Below are 17504 nucleotides of genomic sequence, written 5' to 3'. Positions count from 1 at the left end.
CAAATGTTTGTCTAACATTCGAGAAGCAATTGCATCTGCTAATGTATTTAAAGACCTTGGAATATGCTGATATTCATTGTAATCAAATTCACGTTCCAAGAGACGCACTCTCAAAAATAACCTTAATAACACTAGATTTCTAATGGCATATACTCTATTAAGCTATAATACAACGAGTTCAGAATCTAACCTCACTATCAAACTCCGAATCCCAAACGAAATAGATTCAGACAAAAACTCAATCACTGCACTGTATTCTGCAATGTTGTTTGTTGTTTGACCGAGGCTCACCCCATGCATAGAAACTAACTCGTCAGAGGGCGAATAGATAACCCAAGATGCGAAGAGATATTCCGTGTACTACGACAAGCACCATCAGCGAATCCAATGTACGTTTGGAGAGGCATCGACATCTGCAATATCAAGAGTAAAACCAAGATAAGCCAGAATAACGACGAAAAACACACTTTCTAAGCTAAGCACACTGTCTATACTAACAAACACACCAGCTAGAAAGAAAAACCTAACCTAACTAAAATCTCCATACCCATCATTTAAGCATAATACCTCTTTAGGTAAAGTCCATTTCTGGGTTTACCCAAAGAGTCCCCATCAAAATCTACCAGCTCATAGGCCCCTTTTGCTAGCTTTCGCTTGACAATGTAGGGCCCATGCCACATAGGAACGAATTTTCCAGCACCTAATTTATCGTTAGCTTGATCATATAATAGCACTAGGTCTCCTTCCGAAAAATTTCGAGGGGTCACATTTCGATCATACTGAGCTTTCATACGTTTTGCGTGAGTCTTGATTGCCAATGCAGCGTCACGTCGAGTCTCATCTAATTGAGCTAAGTATAATAAACGATTCTCCTCTTCAGAAGTAGCTGGAAGTAATTCGACATCCATTTGAAGTGACGAGATTTCGCATTCAATGGGCAGCACAGCTTCCAAACCATAAACTAGTTGGAAAGGAGTGAACCCTGTTGATGTTTTCACTGAGGTTCGGTACGCCCAAAGCGCGGAAAATAACATGTTGTGCCAATTTGACCGATGAATACCAATGATTCGTCGGATCATGATGACTAAAACTTTGTTGCTGGACTCAACCAGACCGTTCGCTTGTGGATAATAAGGAGTTGAGCTATCGTGACGCAAACCAAGCTGGCCTGTAAGTTCTGTCATCATAACGTTTCGAAAATGGCGCCCATGGTCAGTGATTATCGCTTGTGGGACACCAAACCTAGCAATAATGTGATTGAATATGAAAATTGCAGCTGTCTTGCCGTATGCCTCGAATGTAGGCATCACCTCGGCCCACTTAGTAAAATAGTCAACCGCAAGGATGATATACGCATGCCCCCCGGCCGAGTGAGGGTTACATGTAATAAAATTGATACCCCATTTGGAAAAAGGACCAACGGCAATTATAGGGTGGAGAGGAGCAGGTGGTGCGCGCATCTTGCGATCAAACACATGATAGTTGTGGCATTTCCGGACCGCAATAATACAGTCTTTAAACAAGGACGGCCAGAAGTAGCCAGCACGCAATATCTTTTGGGCTGTGGCATACCCAGACATATGACCGCCACACGCTCCAGAGTGACAGTCATTCAAAACCCTTTCAGCTTCCTCGTGAGTTAAGCAACGGCAAAAAACCAAGTCCGCCCCACCGCGATAAAGACTATCTCCAATAATTTTGTACTGTTGGGACTGGAATCGAATTTTCCGGCGTTCCGACTTTGAAACTTCGGGCCGAAAGGATTGGGTCTGGAGATAGACGATTATATCCCCATACCACGAATCTAAAGTGCTGATGAGAAACAAAGATTCGTCCACAATGGGCTCTTCTACCACAGTTTCTGTGTCAGCACGCGGGAAGTCACACATTAACTCGGCAAAGACTAAAGATTTCTTAGACTTAGATTTTTCAAATTCCAAGTCGAATTCCTACAGGATAACAATCCAATTGGAGTACTTGCCCCCTAGCAATTGTTTAGTTAAAATGTAGATCATAGGGTTGCAATCCGAAATAACTGTAGTTTTACGGAGTAGAATGTAGTGACGAAAACGTTGGACAGCTTGAACGGCTGCCAATGCCAATTTCTCCACATGTGAATGCTTGAGCTCAGTTGGATTTAAGGTCCGACTAAGGTAATATATCACATGTTCCGTTCTGAATTCGTCTTCCTGTACTAAGACCATTCCAATGGTGGAATGAGCGACGACGAGGTACAAAAAGTAATCCTGGTTGTAGTTGGGAGGATGCAGCAACGGTGCATGGGTTAACGCGTGCTTGAGCGCATCGAAAGATTTCTGAGCTATATCATCCCAAGAGAATTGAGCATTCTGTTTCAACAACCAGGTAAAACCCTTGGTAATCTCGGCGTAGTTAGGAATGAATCGGCGTAAAAAGTTTGCTTTCCCCTGCAAACTTTGGAGTTGGCGAAGACTCGAAGGAGGAGGCAATTTGATGATAGCTTCTACCTTCGAGGGATCGACGTGGATGCCGGCTGTTGAAACTACAAATCCCAGCAATCGTCCCACTTCTATACAGAAGACACATTTGTGTGGGTTCAACCGTATACGATAATTCCTACACCTCATGAAAATTGCTCGTAAATGGACAAGGTGATCAGCTCGATGTAAGGAAGACTTCTTCTTGCTTTTAGTATTCACCGTACCAATCATGCCATCAGCAGCATGAGATCCCGAAGGAGCAGCAGCAATTTGATTTGACTTTGGAAGATCTGGGATCTTTTCGTGTAACGTACCAGACTGAGTGTAAACTAAGTCAAGGTACTGCGCTTGAGCAATCACTTGCTCCTCAGTAACTACTCCGGCCTTAGCTACGTCTTCAGTAATCTTTGGTAGTAATGATTTAACAAACCATTCAGCTAAGATTTGGTCCGGGATAAAAACTTTCACTAATCGCCTTCGACGTCTCCATTCATGTATATGATCGGAAATATAAGTGGACGTCGACTGTTTTAATGAAGTTAGTAACTCCGTGCCATTATCATATCTGACCGGCAACTGAAAATGAGTTAAGAATGAGGTAGCTAACTGACTAAAATTATAAAAAGAGGCCCGTGGTAACTCAATGTACCACTTGGCCGCGAGACCAATGAGCGTACGTTGGAAAAGACGTAAGCGGATCGAATCATCCGAGATGGAATTAGAGGCACACCAGAGGTGGTAAGTCATCACATGATTTGACAGATCCTCTCCAGACTTACCCTCGAACTTGGGAATGTCACTGGGCAACTTATTCGGCATTGGCAGCCAAAACGGAAGATAATTGATCGGATCGTTCGTTAGGCGCAACAAGTCTGGTAAATCCAAAGTTGCGATAAACGGTAATTGCCGATTAGGATCCCTAAAGCTCTGGGTCACAAGACCAGTCCCAGGAGGAGGATATCCAGGATAACTTGGAATAGGAATCGCATTCGGGATATTGTATCCTCCCGGAAAACTAGGATTAACCGGACCGTACTGGGGTTGCTGAGGTTGTTGATAAGTGTACCCAGGATACGGTTGATACTGGTAAACTGGCTGCTGGACAGCAGGCCCGTATTGGTACTGTCCCTGGTATGGTTGATAAGTGAATTGTGGTTGACTAGTGACAACCGTACTTAAACCAGGCTGTCCTACAGGCATCTGAACCGTAGTTTGAATAGTGGATCCAGACAAGGGTAAAGATGTTTGAGGAGTAGTTGCAGAGACAGTAGAAACCAGAGCTGTCAATACTCCAGAAGTAAGTGTGGTGGATGGAACAGATGTTGCGGTAGTTGCAGCAGTCGTTTGAGATGGAGTACTAGGCGCAATGGGCGACTGAGTAACTACCGAAGGTACAGAAGTTTGAACATTAGACTGGACTGGTTGCTGGGGTGAACCAGAAACTAAAGGTTTTCCAGTTTGAGATGACAACTGTACGCTTGGCTGCAACACTTGTTGAACTTGCGATGGATCCCACACTATGTTCATTCTGGGGTATGGACCCATGACAAGTTGAGGATATTGAGATCCATAACCAGATTGAGGGTAGGATTGATAATTGAAAGGTACATTTCCCGTACCTTGCACATCAGCTTGACCTTGGGGTGGTTGATAACCTTGACTCGAGTACTGACCTTGGGGTAGATACCCTTGAGGTAAGTACTGATACTGGGGTTGACCTTGAGGTATAAATTGATACTGAGGTTGACCTTGGGGTACATATGGAGGCTGGGGTTGACCTTGAGGAATGTATTGCACTATGGGTACATACTGTCCTTGAGGTTGCCCCCAGATGCAATTTGCGTACCTTGAGGTTGCTCTCCAGGCATTAATTGAGGCTGCCCCCCAGGCGGTAACTGGCCACCTTGAGGTTGAGAAACGGGAATTGAACCTGACATCATATAAATGTCTCCTACACCCAACGGTTTATTACCATTGTTTCCAGTTAATAACCCATGTTCAATGGGTTGAGGAGATGCTCCCGCAAAAGTACCAGAAAGTGACTGATACCCAGAGGGAACAGAAGGACCGCCGTACAAGAAAGATTCATGAGATTGAGTGAACACGGACGACTGACCAGACATATTTACAGGAGTATAAATACCTCCAGGTGGATAAGGAGTACGAGGTGGAGAAAAACTTGACCCTGAGTTGTCCAAATAATTAGTTAATGAAAGATACCAAGTAGTACTTCTAGGAGGACTGTAAAAAATGGATTCACGCTCCCTTAGATCAATAGTAGGTTGATCTTCAAGGATAGAGACGCCTATTTCTTCTTCTGGAGCAAGTTCTTCAATAGCTATCAAACGAGAAGGAAGATTTTCGGTGATGACTCTTTCTACCCTAGGTGAATCAGGAACACTAGAAGTTGGAGTAACAGGTTCAGATATTTCAGGTTCTTCGCCTATATCACTAGTAGATGAAAAACTACCAGCAAGCTCGGAAACTGCAATAGCTTCAGGATTATAACCTGTTTCTATACCTTGGTAATCTGGATGGACTACCAACGATGACTCTCCTTCTTCAGGTGAACCTACTTTACTGCCACTAGGAGTTACAAGGACTTTCAAACCTTTGTAATGACCCGGGACGTCTTCAGGAGGTTCGCCCCGAAGTCTACGGGACTTCCTCAACAAATCGGCCATGGTAACAATCTTAGGAGACTGGCCCCGAAGTCTACGGGACTGTCTCGGTAATTCAACCACAGTTAAAAACTTTTAACTACTGCACACGCAAACAAAGTAAAATCTCAAAGCAAACCACCTAAAGTCTCTAAAGAACCAAACAAATTCGAATCACACGCTTAAAGAATCTAGGGCGTCAAACCATACACAAACAGTAGCCTTCCAGACCGAAAACACTAGTTGGTGATGAAGCCCAACATCGCCGAATTCAGTACAGAAGTGGTGGGTGGAACAGTTACCCCGGCAACCTGCTTAATGAATAGACCGGCACAAGTTCCTCCACTTTAACCGTCTCGAGTGAAGTGAACCCCCCAGAAAATCCAAGTGAGTCTAGCCGACGTCTGCTCCAGGTACAGTGGGATCTTCCCTCCACCGTCACCTCGGGTAGAATCCTAAAGATAATGGTCACTAAGGTTACCAACAGCAACAAATATACCTGGGGGAACAGTCTACGACCTGATAGCATGCAAGGGCAGAGTAACAAGCTCAATCCCCTTGCCGGCTCCTTGACAATAATCCAAGGTTTACCGACAAGTGACCCCAGGCTCCTCGACAATAATCCGAGGTTTACCATTTGTAGTACATGCGTATCTGGCGTCTTTCCCAATGAAGGAGGATTGATCCCCTCACTGGTTCGGACACGGTCTCGTGCTTCTCCTTTAAGAGGAGCTTTCCCAGAGTACAAATGAAACAGTTGGATTTATCCTACCACAAGATGAGCTACTTGTTTGGTTTTACTGTCTTGGAGAGTTAATTACTCTCCTACTCCAAGACACTAGCCTGATCTATATTGGTGTTTCAGAGCCCTAGTAAATAAAAAGTTACTAAGTTTATTTTACTTTAAGCGTTAATTTTTTTATGGCTTTTCTTTAGGACAAAAGGTAGTGGAGATGAAACTGATGGTGTCTAGACTCGACTCAAATCCACTAAAAAGATGCACTTAGGATGATTTATACTAATTTTCTTTTTCAATGAATTCCCTAGCTAAGAGAGTTGGAGAATGCAAAATTGATATAAAGACAACTTTCTTGGCAATGAAAATCAAAGAAACAATCTCTTTATCTTTTCCAAAGCATACAACACATGACCACTAATTATTTCACGAAAATTCCTTTTCTTTTCAAAGACTCAAATGCTACTAAAGCAAACTTTTCTTCAAAAGAGATTTTTTGTATTTTTTCCCTATATTAACAAAGCATGTAAAACTACTTTAACAGAAATCAAAGTTAAAAAATATATGGCAATCAAATCAACTCAATTTCACTCAAAAGCAAATCTAAGAGAAATTCACCTAAAAGTAAATCTAATGAGGCAAAAGCCTACCAAGTATGATTCTAGGATGTTTTACTCAGTCATGATTTAACCAAGGACTAGTTAATGCAAAATCAAAACCAGTCAAAAACAAAAATCAAAATCTTTTGTTCTTTTTCTTAAGAATAAAATTCAAAGTTTACTCAACAAACTTTTTCGAGATTTGGCAAAGAGACAACACAAAGGTAGGTTTCTCACAAGGGTGGATTCTATGTAAGGTCCGACTCCTAAGAAGACTGAAAAGACCAGGGAGATTCAAGGTTTTACAACTTCTAAAGCCAAAGTCACTACAGGACCAATGCAAAAATCAAACCCTAGGGCAAAATCTCTATGAATTTCACTAAAACTCTTGACAGTGATGAAACAAGCTTAGGTGAAGATTTATGACAAGTAACCAGTGGATCTGGGCAACAAAAACAAATTAAAAACAAAATCTAAGAGGCAAAAAAGGAGAAAATTGAAATTTTCTCAATTTTGACAGGGTACGCAGGCAACCTGTTTGCACAGGTGCGTGTACGCTCTGTGTACAAAGCTGCAGTGCGTACAGGTACGCACTGTGCTCAACGCAGAGGCTGCGTACTTCTAGCAAAACCAAGAAAAACTAAAATCTAATTTAACCCTAAGCTATCCCACCCAAATACACAGTCAAATAGCAAAAAACCAGAAAACAAATGACTTTTCTCAAATCAAAGTTTCACACAAAGGAAAAATCATTCACATCAATGGAGTTCCCCAACGGAGTCGCCATTTTGTCATGCGGAAAGAGTCAATTTTGCAGAAAAAACCGACCTCCCTAGAAGTTAAGGCTTTCTAGTGACAAACAAGACAAGTAAACACTACCTTTCTCTAAATATGCATTTAGAATACAAGTAATCAGGTGTTTATAACATACCTTTAGTCCAACGCTTTGTAGTAGTCTAGCCTCGCCGATCCAGATGAGCTCCTTCTTCTCTTCGAAACCTGCATTCACTAACAAGCCAAAAGATTACATAGCACCTGAATAACTTATAAAATAAAACATATTCATCATACAGACCAAGGAGTATATGAAACAAATCATGTATAACAATCTGTTGAGAAAAATGTATAACAATCTGTTGAGAAAAATGAGTTTATTGTATTAAGTGGAAACAAAAGAAACCATTACAACCTGAGCCTTGGTGTTGTGCAGGTCCCTCCTAGGGTCCAGCAAGAGTTCTCCTTTAATTTGATCAGCTCACCCACTTCCAAATAAGGCTAGGAAAGGATGGGAATCTCTCCTCTCAAGCTCTATAAGGGAGTCCTAATTCCAACAACATCTACCCTTAGGAATGTTCAGCTTTCAACCTCCCCTCCCTTAGGCTCAATACCTGTATTTATAGTGCTTTAGAGGAAGTTAATCAGGTCCACCATCAATGGGATAAGCCCCTCTTTGAATGGGATAGCTCCCCTCTCGATGGGATAAGTTCCTCTTTCATAGGGATACATGAACCATCTGGAGGTGCTCAATACATGTCAAACAAGCTTCTAGAATGCTCTAGAAATGACCACAAGTAACTTTTTTGAAGTGAAACTTGCGCCTTTTGACCTTTACAGGAGTATGCACCCACCTCTTTACAGATAGAGCGTACAAGTACGCAGTTATTGTGAACTTGGGGTGCGTACACGCAGGTAAGGTTAAGAGAAACTACGTACCCAGAGTTATTTGACTTTTTAAGGACTTTCTCTCTTTCTTGGAGTTTGACATGAAGAGCAAAGGTATAAGACTTGCCAAGGAGGATAGTATGACAGTTGATGGAGCCATACTAACTGCAAATAGTCATGGTGACAAATTTTAGTGTAACACTTATCTTCGAGTATTTTCATATGTGGCATGTGTTAGTAATCCATTTAAACTTCATTTTTCCACCTGTGCAAGAAAAGAACTCTCGAATAGATGTAAAAGAGCATGAAACATGACTGTGCTACTAAAATAGCCTGTTTTCGTAGCACATATTTTATATCATTTATGGAATACTTCTTTGAACCATTTTGCATCACTGCCATCTGAAACTTCATCAATGATCCTCATATGTCTACCAGAAATCATCAAAACTTGGACTTTATCAGACCTTACCTTCGAAATGCATCTATAAAGTGTTAAAAAGTCACCTTCAACAGTTTCTACTGTGTATGCTCTTCTTTCAACACAGCCTTCAAAATCTACAGTTTGGGAATTTTCAATATTTCATAAAGACTAATATGATCACCAAAAACAAAACAACTTAACCTTATAAGATAGTTCTTCTTCATATATGACCTTCTTTTTAATACTAAAACTGTTTTAAGATATATCCTTTACTGACCTTTTTTCATCACCCTATTTCATTATTGTTGTAGCCTTTCTTCAGCTTTTGTTAACTTTATTTCTAGGTCTTCAATTTGTCTTTTCAATCTCCTGTTAGTAGCTCTAAATTGAGCATTCATCCTCCTTACAAATATGGCTTCTTTGATTGCAGGAACGGTCCAAGTAAAGTACTAAGTTTCACTGCTGACTATTTCTGGTTTGGTAAATTTTTCAACTTCCCTGAGAGCCTTTACCCTTTTGAAATATGTCTTTTCAACAACATGCCTTCTTGCTCTCATCCTTAGTCTAGCAATTTCATAGTTAGATTCTCTTAACTTTCCTTCCATTTCTTCGTAACTGGCTTTTCCTGTTTAAGTGGAAAAAACTCTATTTTTGTCACCTTCAGGTCTTGGTGATGAAAAGTCTGCCAACTCTTCTTGAACAACTGAAGCTTCTTCTGTTTTCCTAACTCAATATTGGACTCTTGCATCTTTTTGGATTGCCTAGTTAAGGGATTTCTGGGCTTGAAAACAAAGGCTGTAACATCATCCTCAAAATCCAATTTCTTGGAGGGTTTCATTTTCTTCGACTTTCCTTTATCAAATTCTATGACATCTGCCTGCACCAAAGGGGATTCTGCAATATCAATGGCTTTTAAAATATCATTTAAATCACCCTTCAAGCTTGAACTTTCTCCTGAGATCACTGATTTACCCTTCTCCTTTGCAATTTGACTTCTAGTCAATCTCCTTTGAACTGGTTTGTTAGCTAACTATTCATGTGTCATTCCTTTAACCTCAGATATCTTTTCCTTTGTAGATTTAGGAGTTTCAAGAATAACTACTGGTGTTTTGCTTACTTTCTCTTTCACCTACTTCCTAGGTTTCAACTTAACAAATCTTTTTGCCTTGGACATTACAGACTTGCTGGTTTCTGCTGATGGAGTTCCTTTAACCTTAGGGCTAATGCCTACATCTTGACTTTCTGCTCCAAAATCACATAAAAACAAAAATGAAGACCAGTCTTTGTTGATCCTTTTGAGTTCATGTAGAACTATCAATTTAATTAGACCATGATGAAAAAGGGAAGTTTCATGTCCTTGAGATTTCAACTGCACTTTATCTACCATTTTAGCTACACCTTGATATAGGAAGTAAGGAAAATCTAAAGAAATCATAACAGTAAGATGCAACATGAGTTTAAAATGATATGAATAAACGTTTTTATATCTACCCTCACAGGTAAAATAATGTTGAATGCTGAAGAGAAAGTTGGCATAACTATCCTTGATGTAGTTTCTGGGAACTGCCTTGGTTAAGTCTGTTTCTGCAAACTCTGGCTTCAGAAACACTTTACATGGTTCCATGTCGAATCTGAAGTTCTTGAACCATATATCTTGCCCCTTAGGAATCTTTGTCACCAAAGCTATGATCTCTGGACAAATTTGCAAGTTTAGGATTCCAACCTTTGTGTTTGAGCCAGTGAAATGTAGTGCAAACTCCTTTGAAACCTGAGTATGTCCTCCCTAAAATTGTTTACAAAACTTCCAACATCCTACTTTCTTGAAGGCTTCTACAACTGATTTATCTCTGACTAAGAACTCGGTGCTTTCAGGCTCTGTTCTTAAGAAATGACCAAACCTGTGACTTCTCTTCTCTTATGTCATCTTTTCTTCTGAATTCCTGTAACAAACCAGCGTCGTTTGAAATCCTGTTGATCAGCCTGACTTGCCTATGGTGGTCAGCCTCGCTTTCTTATGGATGAGAGAAAACTTGGTAAGAAATTACCAAAAGCTTACAGTTCGAAAAATGATTCTGTTTGAGGGTTTGCATGCAAACTACAATAAGAGACTAGACAACCCTTTCAAATTTGAAATCATCTATCATGATGACCCCTAATTTTGAAATAATGAGTTTTGGATGGCAACATGCTTAAGGACTAATTCCTAGCTGACACCTAATAATGAAAATTTAACGGAATCTTAATTGATTGATGTTTTGACAAGACTGTTCTACGAATCCGCACTTTCATAGCAAGCAAGGAAAAGCGCTATGAAAAAAGCAGCGTTTTTGTAGCAAAAAACATACATTTTACACTGTCTACGCTACGAAAATGTGGTTTCGGGGTTAATTCCAAAAATTTTCAAAATGGTTTAAGCTATGAGTTTTTAAAAAGAATGTAAGACTCATGAAACATGGAATAAGGTTGTTGGACTTTATTTGGATATGAAAAATGAGACCTTTGAGACTCTTAACCTATCACCTACCCCTTAAAACATAGGGTGACTTGACACTTATCTAAGACCATGAATAAGAACAATTTAAACCCTTATTTTGGTGATAACAACAGGAATGGGAAGCCAAATATCCAAATGTTCTGCAACAATTGGTTAGAAATGAAAGGATTGATGTTGAAGTAGATAGAGTTCAGTTGAGACTCCACAGTCATAATTTCATTTGTCTTAGAGAACATTAGACTAATACTATTACTGCTTACATTCAACTACACAATAGTTTGGAGTCCCTAACATAGAAATACGAGATGCCTTCAATAGGATCACTTAGAGAGACAAGAGGAAAGAATATCATCTTACGAGAAGTGAAGTAGTACATTAAGAAAATAAAACAAACACTAGAACAAGAAGGCTTGGAGATTACTAAGGACATTATTCTACGATACGCCACTGGACCAGATAAATCTCACATGAAACTATCATGGTTGTGGACTAGTGTACTATCTAGCTCCAAATATATACTACTAGAAGCACTAGAGGTAAGATGCGGTTTGCAGCAGATTTTCTAGCCTGGATCAAATTCATTGCTACAGAATTCTGAGCATGGCATTCATACATCACCAATGAGCTCCATGAAGAATCAAATGAATTATCTATTTGAAAGCATTTTTTCCTATTAAAAGTTTTGTCTTAGATAGCCACTTTCGAACATGTATTTTGTCTTTTGTAATAAGTTCAATATAATGAAGTCCAAGAGACACATGTGGGATGTGAAAGACACATGTGGAATGTAAAAGGTCACATATAGAATGTGAAAGGTTATATGGAAGCCTATAGGTCATATAAGTTGAAAGGTCATGAGGAAACCCCAAACATCATTGTCATTTGCTATAAATAGCCCCTCATAACTCAAGTTAAGGGCTTGTATTCTTAGAATCTTGAATTGGCTACTCTTGTATTGCATAGGAGGAAAATCCTTCTTTGGAGAAGCAAGTTGTAGCTTCATGTTCCACTAATGGATTTAGTGTTTCATTGATGTAACAGTGTACTTGGAACCTTTCATTAATAATCATAAGCTCCCCGAGACAGCACTTCTTCATGCATGTATCGTAAATGTAGTAAGACAGTTCTTGATATGTTTATGGTATATGTTGTTGTAATACATAATAAGACTAATGAACTATTTCTTTGCTTATATATGGATATTATTGAATCACTTTTGTTATAATTTTTACGATTTTTGTTTATATTGTGAACTAATTTGTAGGTTAATCAACAAGCCTTTATCTTTCACTCATTGGAATCTCTTAGCATAGTACTATTACTTCCCTAATAGGAGGGTTGTTTCACATTACCAGTCGTGGAAGTTTCCTATGCATTCTACATTCCGGTGTCAAACAAAGATTACATATTTGTTTCCCCAAAGCGTTTTTATGATATCGTATGTATGTCTTGAAACTAAGGCACATATCTAAACCATTTGTAGTGGTGGACAGCCCCTATATATGGATGGGACTGCTACACCAAATGATGTGAGGTCTAAGTGGGACCTCATGGTATCGAGGAGATCCCCTATATGTTGGCAGCATCCAACACTATCAACATTTTGGTGCTAGAAGAAGGGAAAAATGACAAGTTGAGCTCATAAAGTTTGTTTGATTCTCTTGCCTTAAATGGATTCATCCCAAACAATAATGATGATGCAGCATTTATCTTAATGCTTCTTGATCTACTAAGTGGATTAGTTTTGATTATACTTGTTGTATTTATATCTATTGTTGTGTCTTTGATCTCTTTTGCATGTATTTGAACGTTGTGAGTAGAAGCATTGAGCTTGAGGCATGAGCGATTCAAGGTATTCAACAAAGGAGTATGTTATAGCATCAGAATGAGGTAGGCATCTTCCTCTTCTCTCATTTCGATTATAATTTAGGAAAGTGTCCTTGTAGATTGTCACGTCCTAGTCCTCTTCCTTCTTTTGGAAATGTTGGTGCTCCCTATATGGAAATGTTGTCTCTTCCTAGATTGACCATTGGTCTGTTAGTTTGGTTATTTTTGACCTAGGTGATTCTGAGTGACCAAACTAATTTTCAACCAAGTTCTCCTCCACTTGAACAACATCAACCTCATGTTGATCTTAAAGTTGACACCCCACCTTCTACACCTATTTCTTCACCCCATTCTTCATTTTCGCCTGGTGAAAGTCTGGATTATACTAACCAGGAAGCTAAGAAGAATAAGAAGAGGATGATGAAGAAGAAGAAAAATAAGGAAGGGGAAACCAAGAAACCATTGCTACCGATGCAATTGATGTAGACAAATCTTTCAACCAGCCCCATAAAGTAAAATTCACTTGCATGTTATGTAAGGGTGACCACCTTGTTTGGAATTGTCCTGGTATTCCCAAGGTCTTAGAAGTGTGGTCCACATGTTCAGATCAACCTTTGTCTTCAGCCTCTGGAGTTCATGCTAGTGACAAACCCTTAACTACTAACAGTAAATCTTATGGGAAAAAGGGAAAATTCAAATTTCCTTGTAAGTTGTATGAAGGCAATCATCCCATTCACCTTTGTCCTCTTCTAGATGAGGCTTCCAAAGAGTTGGTAAACCTTACAACTTCCCAATTTTTTCTTTTGGTTGGTTATCGATATCTTTCCCCTAATCCTTCACTTGTTGATTTAGTTATTGATCAAAAGTCATCTTTGGTCAACCTCTCTCTCTCTGAATGTGAGTCTCGTGAGTCTGTTCTCGTGTTATGAAACTAGCTCACAAAAAGATAGAAAATATAGATCAACGCCTTAAAATTCAGCCTCTTCAAGGGGGCAACCTCCTTTACATTACAAAAATGAAAAATTCTTGGATGATTCAAATGAAAAGACCTCCTTTCTGTATATAGGAGTCTAAGGGGTCATAATATAATCAAAGCCAACATAACAATAATAATGTAAGGGCACAATAATAACAATAGTGGGCTTCTATGGGGCACAATAATAACAATATGGGGACTACATGGGCACAAAAATATAATAAGGGAGTTGTACTAATAACAATAAGGGGTTACACTAGTAGTATAAGGACCTAACATGCCCCTCTCCTTCAAAAAGTGTTGTCCTCAATGCTTGAGTAGTTCTTGATGCTTCTGTATAAAATTATTGTCCTCACATGTGGAATATTCAGCGGGTAAGTTCTTCCACCTGATGAGATACTCTGAAATTGATTGATTTCGTAGCTGTCGGGTTCTTGTTTCTATGACTGCTCTAGGCTTCAATATGATTTTTCCTTCCTCGTCAAGTTCTAACAATATTGTTTGAACTGGGATCTTTTGCAACTTTTAAATGAGTGGCCACACTTCTTCATCCTTCTTCCATTCATCCCTTTCTTCGTTTATCCAATTTGGTTGGATAATAGAAATAACACAAAACAATGCTTCCACATCCTCATCCTTTCTTGAGAATGCATCTACAACAACATTTTTCTTCCCTTTTTGGTAGATGATTTCAAAGTCATAAACCAACATATTTGTGACCCATTTTTTCTGTTCTTCTAGATATAATATTTGTTCTAAAAAGTATTGAAGACTATCATGATCCATTTTTACCTTGAAGTGTCTTCCCATTAGGTAAGGTCACCATTTCGTAAGTGCATGTAGTATTTCCAACATTTCCTTCTCATAAATAGCTTGCTTTAGATGTAGTCGTAAAAATACCCAATCGCCTACATCAATACTTCTTTCATTATGTTGTTCATCTACTTGTTGTTTCATTCGATTCTGCACCAAAGTGACGTTATCCTTTAAAATTTGGAGAACTTGTTGTTGATGCTCGATGTGATCTTTCACTTCTTGAATATTTTTCTTCTTGATATGTCCTTATATCTTGAGAGTTTAAGGAGTGGTAATTTCTTCCAATGCATTACAAGATATGGTCGGATTCATTTCTTGATGCTCGATGTGATCTTTCACTTCTTGAACATTTTTATTCTTGATATGTCCTTCTATCTTGATAGTTTGAGGAGTGGTAATAACGGCCAATGCATTACAAGATATGGTCGAATTCATTTCTTCTTTCTCGATTTGATCTTTCACTTCTTGATATGTCCTTTTATCTTGAGAGTTTGAGGAGTGATAATTCTTGCCAATGCTTTACAAGATATGGTCATATTCATTTCTTCTTTCTCTCGGTTTGGTTCCTGGTGAGTATCCTTTTCTTTTGACATTTCTTGATCCTTTTCTTCCTGATATTTCACTGCTTGAACCTTCATCTTCTTGATATGTCCTTCTATCTTGAGAGTTTGAGGAGTGGTAATTCCTGCTAATGCAATACAATATATGGTCAAATTCATTTCTTCTTTCCCTATAGTTGGTTCCCTATGCATATCCTCTTCTTTTGATGTTTCTTGATCCTTTTCTTCCTCCTCTTCAAAATCTATGTAAAATAATTTCTTCTCAGCACACTTATGACCTTTAATGTTTTTGCTATCACAATTGTAACAAAGCCCTTTTGCTCTTTTTTTCTTCCAATTGTTGTGTTGTCAACCTTGTAGGTTGTGGAAGGCTAGGAGAAACAATGCTTCCATATTTATAATTGTGAGTGGTAGGATTTCTTGTTGCCATAATTTTTCTTTCAACTTGTCTTGCCAACCTGAATGCCTTCTCTAATGAATCAGGTTCCCAAAGACGAACCTCATGTTGAATGTTATCCTTTAAAGTCCCTATGAAGACATCAATCCTCTGCTTCTCTGGAATATCATTTACCCTTATATTCAATTTTTGAAATTCCTCAATGTGCTCTGCCATTGAAACATTTTGTTCAAGATTTATCAATTGGCTAAAGAAGGTGTTACTGTTTGTATCCTCATAATGTGTTATCATTTATTCCGTGAAAATTGACAAAGTGACAAGTGCTTTATGAGAACAAAGTGCTTTATACCATAAAAATTGATTTGGTTCTAAATATAAAGATACGATATGTACCTTTTGTAACAATTGAACCTCATGTAGATCAAAATATTTCTCCATCTGTAGTATCCAATTTAGCAGATCCTTGCCATCAAACTTCCTCATATTGCTTTTTCTTGATTTTAGGAGCTCGATCTTGAAACGACTTCAACTCTTTAATTTCATATCTTCAAGTTCTGCACTCTCTTCCTGTGATATCCCTATGAGTCCTCTTTCTAACCCCATAAGCATGATCACAATTGGATTCCCGAAGAAAGAGTTATGCCCAATATCCTAAGATGACCTGATTATATAATGTTTCAGTAGAGTGAACTTGTACAACGTGCCACGTGTCACTTTTTTAATCTTCAAATCCACAAAATATACACAGAAAACTACAGTCCGTCCTCTTTCTGTAACTTCTTACAAAATTTCAATTTGTTGCTCAGAGAGAAAGTTATGACAATTTTCCCAAGCTCACCTCTTTAGAATGTAATTCGGGAGTCTGAAAAAATCATAAATTCATCATATTATATATCCGCAAATATAGCGAGAAAATATCTGATATTTAGACACGAGCTTCACCAAGATTTCAGCTCAAATGGGTTTTAATTTCAGAGTCTGAACCTTTGTAGAAAAAAATATTATAGTGAAAATTCCACGATGACCTATTTGAGATGAAATTCTGGAGCTTGCAAAAACCCTAACTTCCTCAGATCATATCTCCCAAAATATAGCGATACAAGATTTGAAATTTGGACCTGAAGTTCAAAAGGATTTCAGATCAAATGGGTTTTTGTTTTAGTGTCTGAAACTTTGCAAAAAAAAAGTTATAGTGAAACTTCCATGATGGCCTGTTTGGAGCAGCGAAACCCTAGAATCCAAAGCTCTGGTACCAAATGTTATGAAACCAGCAAACAAAAAGATAGAAAAGATAGATCAATGCCTTATAATTCAGCCTCTTCGAAGGGGAAACCTCCTTTACATTACACAAATGAACAATTATTGGATGATTCAAATGACAAGACCTCCTTTCTATATATAAGAGTCTAAGGGGTCATAATATAATCAAAGCCAACATAACAATAATAATGTAAGGGCACAATAACAACAATAGTGGGCTTCTATGAGGCACAATAATAAAAATATGGGGACTACATGGGCACAACAATATAATAATGGGGTTTTACTAATAACAATAAGGGGTTACACTAGTAGTATAGGGACCTAACATCTTGACCAACCATTGGTTGAGAAACCGGTAGACCTGACTCCACCTTCAGTTATCCGTACCTTTCAGGGAGAGAGTGAACACCATACCATTCAGGTTCTTCTGGTTTCTTCAATTTTGAATGAACTGGAGGGAAATCCTCCCATTCTCGAGGTGCATGAGAGCAGTTTTCCTGTTCCCATAGAGCAAGAGGGAAGATCTCCTATTCCTATGACACCCCCTCTAAGTAGTTTAGTCACTTCTTTTGATTAGAGTAGACTGGTAGGATATCTTCTTCCATCTTTTGTGCCTTTCCAGATCACAGTA

The sequence above is a fragment of the Pinus tabuliformis genome, chromosome 2_1 (assembly GCF_031772625.1).
Source record: "Pinus tabuliformis cultivar Carrire ecotype Pingquan chromosome 2_1, CPIR1, whole genome shotgun sequence".
Lineage (NCBI taxonomy): Eukaryota > Viridiplantae > Streptophyta > Pinopsida > Pinales > Pinaceae > Pinus > Pinus tabuliformis.
The sequence above is the reverse complement of the archived record's forward strand: the minus strand, read 5'-3'. Positions refer to the sequence as shown.